The sequence below is a fragment of the Silene latifolia genome, chromosome Y (assembly GCF_048544455.1).
Source record: "Silene latifolia isolate original U9 population chromosome Y, ASM4854445v1, whole genome shotgun sequence".
NCBI classification, from domain to species: domain Eukaryota; kingdom Viridiplantae; phylum Streptophyta; class Magnoliopsida; order Caryophyllales; family Caryophyllaceae; genus Silene; species Silene latifolia.
This window is the reverse complement of record NC_133538.1, coordinates 27,607,271-27,616,835: the sequence shown is the minus strand read 5'-3', so window position 1 is coordinate 27,616,835 and position 9,565 is coordinate 27,607,271. Positions and strand designations below refer to the sequence as shown.

At 36.0% G+C, this 9,565-nt stretch overlaps 1 long non-coding RNA gene across 2 annotated transcripts; it reads left to right on the top strand.

Moving 5' to 3' along the window:
* Positions 1-6,645: 6,645 nt before the first annotated feature.
* On the top strand, positions 6,646-8,505 carry LOC141633993 (uncharacterized). Of its 2 annotated transcripts, XR_012538741.1 has the most exons (3): positions 6,646-6,994; positions 7,922-8,012; positions 8,092-8,505. It is a non-coding gene; the product is annotated as an uncharacterized LOC141633993 (long non-coding RNA). The 2 variants fall into 2 exon arrangements; XR_012538740.1 differs by having other exon boundaries at positions 7,922-8,505.
* The last annotated feature ends 1,060 nt before the right edge of the window (positions 8,506-9,565 follow it).

Below are 9,565 nucleotides of genomic sequence, written 5' to 3'. Positions count from 1 at the left end.
CATGGATGTGCATCAAATCACAAAAATATAGGGACTCCGTGAAACAATTAAGAAATGTCAAAATTACCTGTGATGTGACTTATTATGTTCAACACTTTCATTTTCCGCATACACCTAGTCACGCATTTACCGCGTCAAATACCCCACATGATCACACATGTGTTTCTATACTCGTTTCCATCCACCATCAACACTTCCGTTTACGAGGAAAGATTACCATACTTAATCATGCAAATAACAACTATATGACACATAATTTGCACCCATCACATGACATGACCATCGTTATCACAACATAAAATAACGGTAAGTAACATGCACCATGCAAGCTTATCACATCCCCCTTATCGTCAAATTACTCATGTCAAAACAATTTTCATTTAATTACATCTTAAAATAGGAAAACGTCACATAGTATGACCAAATGTAAACAACTCACAAAAATATACTCCTATGGGCAATCATGCTTATATAAGCATAAGTTGACTAACATAAACCGCAAAATAAGTGTATAAACAAAATATTTGGTCGAATATTAACAAAACAAGGGCCATAGCAGGCCACTCGGTCGAGTGGGGTGGCCACTCGGCCAAGCAGATGACACTCAGTTGAGTGAACAGAGCACTCGGCCGAGTGTCACCTGGCAGAACTAGATTGTTCCCAAAAATATTTCTAAGCTTGCCTATACCACTTACAGAAACGTAAATAACTCCCAATGGTGACTTACACATCGTCTATTAAACGAATCGAAAGCAATATTTTTTCGTTATGGTCACCGTTACAACATAATCAAAACAAATATCCAATTTATATGACCGACATAAATATGATATTTCAAAATTCTCTTCACGCCATCACAACTCAAATAAACATTACAACAAGATCACAATGCATTGTAACACCCTCATCTACCAAAGTGTCTTACCAAGGGCTGCCTTAGAAAATGAGAGTGCTACCATCTCAACTGCCCGGGGTAGAGTATATCATATAGATCACAAAAGAACATTTAATTAAAGTAAATAAAGTTTAGTCGTATACAAACCAAAATACAAAAACTGAAAATACAAATTCAATAAAAGTGATCATCTAATATCGACACAACAGCGGAAGCTAGCTAAACTCGGTGATTCTCCCATCCATCCCGCGATAAGCTCTAGCAATCAAAACCTACTACATATCTGCTCACCATCCCTCCAATGGATTACTGCAGGTTTTGCAACAACAAAAAAGGGGTCAGTCAACTACACAATAAAACATAACTACAACAATAAAAATAACCATCCAATTCAATTCTATAACAATACAAACTCAATCCTCCAAATACATTATCTGAACCGCAGCCCAGATCTGTCAGGTTACCCATCTCAACATGTACCCACACCGCTAGTGGGAGACCGCAGCCTTGCCTCCTAAGCCCCGCTCATTGCAACGAGCGATCCCATATCATTAATGTGTACATCTCCCTTGTGACGACAGCCACAAGAGGCGAACATGGGGGTGAAGACCATCTCCCGACAATGGCTTCACAATCAATACCAATAACAACCAATCTCCACAATACTATCACGACAAGGAATCACACAATATGACGATACTGAACAACAATTGTACAAAGGACTGACTAGGGAAACCCTACCTCTGTCGTAAACTCCGTAATTCAACACAACAATGAGGCTAGAGCTGTTCCTCTACGAAATCTCCACCTAACAATCATAATCAAGAAATTACTAAATTATAATCCATCACTAATTAACCAATTCCCAAAGACCAACCCAATCTAGAGTTTACAACAAAATCGACTTAAAGCAAAAGGTAGAAATCTAGAACTTAAAAACTGATAGACGCGCGAACTACGAAATCCGAACACCAAAATGATAGATCCTCGCTTGATAGTTGATTAGGGTGATTAAGGAGTAAATTAGGTTGTAAAACTGATTAAGAAATGTTAATGACGACGGAAATGCTTAATATATACTCCTTAATCATTCTAATCGAAACCGCAGAAAATAACCAGTCGGACCGGATACTCGATCGAGTGGCTCACATACTCGACCGAGTACGCACTACTCGACCGAGTTCCTCACTCAGCCAACCAATTCATCTCAGACCCGACGCTGGGGCATCCAACAATAAAAATACACCTCATCCAATAATCTAATAATTCATCCAATTCACATTACATAATAAATTGCACAAGTCATTAATAATAGCACGAGTTGAGTAGTTATCCTACCTTTTCGCAATTTTTCCAAAATAAAACAATGGTAGTCAACGAATTCTCCACCTAAGCATCATATAATATGCATACAATTACTAATCTATCAATACAATAACGATTAAGACAAGAATCTACTCCAAAATCACCCAAAATCACCCTCAAACCGAACAGTCAAACCCTCGGTCAAGGTGGTCAACGCCTGGTCAACCCTAGTCAATAGGGGGTCAAGGGTGATCAACGGTCCACGGTGGTCAAGGGTCAATCTTACATATGTAAACAATTGATTACAGCAGAATTAGAGACTAGCGGTAGGTGAAAGATGAAAATGACTTCTTATCTCTTTAATCTTCTTCTCTTCCCCTCTCTATATTTTGTCTTTTGTAATTTTGAGCAATAGAATATAATTTGGTAGGTGATGGGAGTATATATATATAGTTAGGTTCTTGTGAGTTTTGTTTCTTATGGTGAGTTGTGTGTTTGTGCTTGGAAATCTCAGCCACTAGATTATATTAGAGATGAGTGGCCAAGATCTAATCTTACCTATGATATAAAATCATTGTCATTTACTTATTTTCTCTTTTTTCTAGTACTACTCTTTTTTTCTACTTTAGTTTTTTTATCTCCTTTTTTACCTCCTGTTATTATGTTTTTTTATACAACTTTGATTTTTTTTTTCTCTTATGTCTTTCGCTAATTTTCTCATTATGTTACCTTTTTTTTTTTTCTTTTTGTACCATATTTTTTTTCCTTGAAATTTGTTTTACTCTTATTTTTTTTTTACCTCGTGTTATTATGCTGTTACTGTGCTTTTTTTTTTACTTTGATTTTTTTTACGACTTTGATTTTTTTCTCTTTTTTTACCACATGTTATTGTGCTATTATTGTTATTCCGCTGTTATTGTGATGTTATTCTGCTCAGACTATGATTTTTTTTACGACTTTGATTTTTTTTTTCCCTTTTTTTTACCATGTGTAATTGTGCTGTTATCCTACTATTATTTTGTTGTTATTCTGGTGTCACTTTGATTTTTTTACTACTTTGATTTTTTTTACTATGATTTTTTTGCTTTTTTTTTTACCGCATGTTATTGTGCTGTTATTCTGGTGTTATTGTGATGTTATTCCGGTGCCACTTTGATTTTTGTTTACGACTTTGATTTTTTTACCACGTGTTATTTTGCTATTATTCTACTGTTATTGTGATGTTATTGTGATGTTATTCCAGTGTCACTTTATTATTTTTTTTACGACTTTGATTTTTTTTTTTTTACCACGTGTTATTGTGCTATTATTCTGCTCTTATTGTGATGTTTAAAATTAAATCACTAAAAAACATAAGAATGAAAAACACGGGTACCATCCTTACGCTGAACAAAATCTGTTTCTTCAGTTCAACCTCACCCTTCTCTTTTCTCTCTCTCAACTCAAATAAAAAAAGCCCATTTTATTTGAAACATCTCAATAAACAGGAAAGATCAAATATGAGTACTGGAAAGAATAGTGTCTCGAAGAAGCCCAACATCTATTAAACATGAACAGGAAAGAACAAATCTCAGTACTGACACTGCCATGGTGCTTATCATAACAGTCTTTCGACCATAACGATCAGCAACTATCACTACTACAAATCCAGGCAACTACAACGCCCCTTTAACAACGCTTATTCACGAAAATCACCATAAGACGTTGTAGAATGGATGGCGCGAATTTTACTAAACTTAATTACAACGGTTATGTGTTGATAACCGTTGTTATAGGTTTTAACAACGGGTCAAACTTTCACAACCGTTGTTAATATAATAACTAATAACATCAGTTTACTCTATAATACATTACAACCGTTGTTAATAATTTGGCGCAAAATTAGTGACAAGTAATTACAATGGTTATATTAGAACCCGTTGTTAATACTTTTTAACAACGGTTCTCTAAGGACCCGTTGTTAATATATTCTCTAATGACAATGGGTTTTTGTGTAAAAACCGTTATCAATACTTTCCATAATATAAACCACACAAACGCAGCAGATCAGCTACTGCCACAAACACAAACCTAACACAAACACAAACATCACAAACACAAACACACACTTTCTCATCGTCTCTTTCTCTCTTTCTCATCGTCGCTTTATCATCTCCGTCAATGTTGTTGTCGTCGTCTCTTATTTGCTCTAATTATCAGGTATCTCTTTAATTTATATGTATGGTTTTAGGTTTTGTCATCATCTCAGTCATTATTTTCTTTCTCTAATTATTTCATTTGCATGTGTTTTATCGATCATTATTGTTCTTTCTCTAAGTATTATTCGCTTAATTAGTGAATGGTTACTGTTGTGTTTTCTTCGTTTATTAGCTTGTAAAATAAATTAAATAAAATAAAACAAAAGAAGAAGCTGATGGAGAGGAATACATAATAAACTTAATTAATTAATATATAAATAAATAAAAAATGAATTACGTTGGTAAAAATGCAATTCTTAGATATGCATAGAGAGTCTTATTCTCTTCTATGATATCCATCATCTCCTCCTTTGCTATTCGGAGGTTTCGTTCCGCAGTTGCTATATCGTCATATAGCTGCAACACCTTCTGCTCTGCCAAGCCATTTTTTTTGGCGTCCTTGAGTGCGGTCCGAACGTCCTCAAGGTAGCTCCTGTACCTACCCTCGATGTCCAGAAACCGGCAGATGAAACACTTGTTGTACTCAGTCATAATGCATGTATTACGGATGGTATCATTCATTGTTGAAGGAAGTGTTGAAGGAAGTTTGGAGTTTGTTTTAAAGATTTAGGGTTTGGAGCAGTTTAGGGCGTGAGATAGTGAGATAATGGTGTGGTTATTGAGATAATGCATGAATTTATACTTAGTAATGTGTCCTTTGAGTTGTTTTTTAATTAATATATGTTTAGGAAGTTGTGCCATTATATCTGCTTCAAATCTTATAACCCTTCTCATTCCATATATTGTCCTTCATATGCAGGGATTTGGCAGTAATAATAATGCATGCATCGGTAATGGTAAAGCAAGCATCTAGTAATATATAAATTATTTTTTTAAAAAAAAATTCAACAACAGTTATTTAAAAAAAACCCATTGTCTTTAGTTATAACAACGGTTTTTTATACTGTAACCGTTGTTATAACTTTCCCACCAAAAATTAGTCACACTTTCCACAACGGTTTTTTCTACTTTAAACCGTTGTTAATAGTTTTCACAACGGTTTTCTTAGAAAAACCAACCGTTGTTAAAACCTTTAACAACGGACGCTTTAACAACGTCCGCTTTTTTATAACAACGGTTTTTAACCATTGTTATAGCCTGTATCTGTAGTAGTGTATACCCTACATAAGAGCGGTAAAAAAATCTTCCAACCATAAATGCAGATCCTTCAACATAGACGAAATTATCACAAGTCAGGATAATGCAACTGCTTAGATTATCGCGTTCAGCATGTCAAGGAACGATAGCTCTACTTACCCTCAAAGCTAGCATAGAATCTAACATATTCTTCCCATTCTGTGGTATGGAAATCTCGGACTTAAATGCAACAATACAATAATTTCAGATGCACAATGCAGGAATAACATAGAATAAGAAACCGCAATGATTAATCCATAAATATGGGAGTAAGAATGCCTATTTCGAAAGAGTTGCTTGTACGGAAAATATATATATATATATATATATATATATATATATATATATAGAAATAGGATCCTGTGCGAACCTAAAGTTCGGTGCGAACTGTGCGAACTGAATTAGAACTATTGGATTGTATGGTTAAGATTAAAGGCCCAACCCCTTTAACCCACAAATACCTCACGTATAATCCCATAGCTCAACAATATTCTCACCCCTTTCACTCATATCAGCCATCACCCCACCGCCGGCAGCCGTCACACGAATCCACGCCGGCAGCCACCACTAGAACCACGACGGCGCCTTCGACCACTCTATCTCTGGCGATGCGCCACTTCTCTCCCTTATTTTCTCTCTACTCTTTTCCAACCCTGCGATTCACCCGCCGTCGTCGATGCCGAGCCTAGACGTCGCCGGCGTCTCGCCTGTCTCGAGGTAAGTTATCGCCGGAAATGCGCCGATAAAGAGGCTATGTGGGATGTCGAGTGAATGTTAGGTAGGAGAAACGACAATCAGATCTCGAATTTCGAAAAAAAAAAATTAAATATAGCAAGAAGGCTCGGACGCTCGGTGATGCTAAGGCGGAAATGGATGTCGTGGAGAGAGAATGGCGTTGGGGTGGTGGTGGTCATGAAAGTCGCGACCACCGGAGTTCCGGCTAAGATTCGTCACCGACATCTCCTATCAAAAACGGCGGCGATGATCTGGTCGACCACCATTTAAACTCGCTGTATCCCATCCACCAACAATAGTCACCGACCGCCGTCCCGAGAAGAAGCGACCGTCGACAATCGGTGTACTCTTCTATCTCTCAATTCCTTTCTTTCTTCTGACCATCATCATTACATTTTAAGATGGTTATTAATGGCGATTGAATCGATTATTTTTAGTTTGAAATCGAAATTGAAATTGTAACAGTGCGTATAGATTATTAAACTCATTTTTAGGGTTCAATCAAATGTAGAGGAGAAGCACGAGTTGGGGCTCGGTGGCTTGATTCCAGCCTGGTGGTGGATGAAGCTCGGTAATTGTAACTCGATTCGGTATCGCGGTATCGAGCTGAGATGCAGGTGGTGCACGACGGTGGTAGTCTGAGACACTACCTCCTACAGAAATCATTCCCTAAAATGCAAACTAAGTATGTTATTGATGACAAAGTTTCAGATGTTGGCAATGGGATTTATAGTGTGACGGCAGATCTTATCTTACTTATTTTTTATGTTTTTATGCTTTAATATTCTATGTTTGATAGCTCTGCATTTTGTCATGCATAAGTCTAACGAAAGGAGCATTAGAGAGGTCGGTCTTAAAACGGGTTTTAGGAACAACGTGTTCCGCAAATGGTAGCCGAGGTCGATTACCCACGAAAATAAACAGACTTACCCATGTGGGAAATTACTTTAGGAAATAACCTAGGCTCGATGAGCTCGCTACATTCCCTCCATACGTAGGCGGGGTTGAGCATATCAAAGCACCAGATGTTATGGCAAAGTCCTTCCCCAGGTTTGGTACTTGTTAATGGTTTATTGAGACCGTAGATTCTCAGGCGTGTGATTTAGATTTTATGCTTATGTCCTCTTTTTTTTTTATCTTACTTAATTTTTATGTTTTTATGCTTGAATATTTGATATGCAATTGGACTCCATGTATTTTGTGGAACATTCATATGCTAAGCAAAGGCTATATGAAATATATTTTTGACTAATTAGTCTGTTTGGCTTTCATGGGTGAGAATGGGAGTTAACCGAAACTGTGAATGTTGTTATCCGTGTGCCATAGCAAAAATGGGATCAGCTGTTTAGATAATGACAGGTTTAGAACCCATGTCATGATTACTTCACTAAATGACCGTGCTAGATTGCTAGCTAAATGAGCCGACGTATGCTTAGTTTTGAGTCATTTAGCACGGTAAGATTTACCGCTTCCTTTTTTTACTCGTTTTCACTTATGAGGTATGGTGTGACAGGTCATGTTTCTTTGAAATATTCTGAGGAAGGATATGATATAAATGTACATTCTTTTTTTCCGTTCTGTTCACCTGTTCCTGCGTTACATCAACCTGCAGCATGGTCCAACTGTTGCATAAGAAAGCAGACCGGTTTAGTGATTTCAACTTGGAGAATATAAGACATTAATAAGACGAATTATGTACCTAGGTAGAGGCTTAACAGGTACATGAGTAATCTATTGTTTATCGGTTAGTAACATTTATATTAACATGAGATTGTCTTACAGAATGCTAATTACGACGAAAGGAGTATCAACTCACTTTGCTGATAGTATCGAAAAGCGGGATATTGAGCTTGCTGCTAAGAAGATTGTGGAGGGGATTAGGAATGGTCAGTGTTAACTGAATGAATGGATGGCGTGTATTTGGAAGAGTTGAGGTTGCTGCTAAAAAGATTATGTATAGAGTTATGATGATTAGTGTTAAATGAATGAATGGATAAATGAATGTCGCGTATTTGTTGAGGTTGCTTCTAAGAAGACTACGCAGGTGGGATTAGGAATGAATCGGGGGTTAAATTCGGGAATTTGGAGCAATATGATTTAGTAGTTATAATTTGGTTATGATTTTACCCTGTTTCAGAAATTTTGAGGAATGAAATGAATGTTTTTTTATGAGATATCGGAAGTTGACTTTGTTCAGTGTGTACCAATATAAGTTGAAAGATTGGTAAATAATATAATAATGGAGTATATCTATCTAGCTAAAAGAATGTATCTAGCAATATAAAGAAATGTATGTAACAACTTAAAGGAGTGTATCTAGCAAAATAAAGGTATGTATCTAGTAACTTAAAGGAGTGTATCTAGCAAAATAAAGGTATGTATCTAGTAACTTAAAGGAGTGTATCTAGCTAGCTATGAATATGTATCTAGTAACTAATAAGAGTTTATCTAGCTAGCTAAGGGTATGTATTTAATAACTTAAGTGAGTGTATCTAGCAAGTTAAAGATATGTGTCTAGTAATTTAAAGAAGTGTATCTAAAAGAATGTATCTAGCTAAACTAAGTTAGTTAAGTGAATGTATGTTAACTTAATGTCTCCTAAAAAAAGGGACATTCAAAATGGAGAATTTGGGGCTTATAAATTTAGTAAAAGGTAAGTGCAATATCAAGAACTCCAATTTGTTCACTTATTAATAATGTATATGCATGAACAAAACCATGGAAAAAATGATACGAGTGGTTTACAGAATAGCCAAAGCACATTGTTGGGGCCGAATGTTGGCTAAGCGCATGAGCCTCAAATCGTTTTCAGCGAAATCATACATAAATGGCGACTGGTAGTCATTCTTCAATACCACTAAAATGTCCATCTTATGAGTGCTGGTAATTGCTAGTAATTGTTTGGAATGCAAGTAAACTTTTTAGAGCTGTGTAAGGTGATCAATAGTGGATTGGGAGTTCATCCCTGGGCATGGAGAGGGTGCAAGTGCACTGGATTGGTTTAGTTGAAGAGTAGATATAATAATAATCAAAAGCTGATGTTTCAACTCTGTTTTAGTATGATTGTGATTTTATAAATAGAGGTATGTATTTAAGAACTTAACGAAGTGTATCTATCTAAATAGAGGTATGTATATTTAAAAATTTAAAGGAGTGTATCTACCTAGCTAAAGATATATATATATAAATTTAAATGACTGTATCTAGATAATTAGAGGTATGTATCCATCAACTTAAACAAGTAAATCTAGCAACT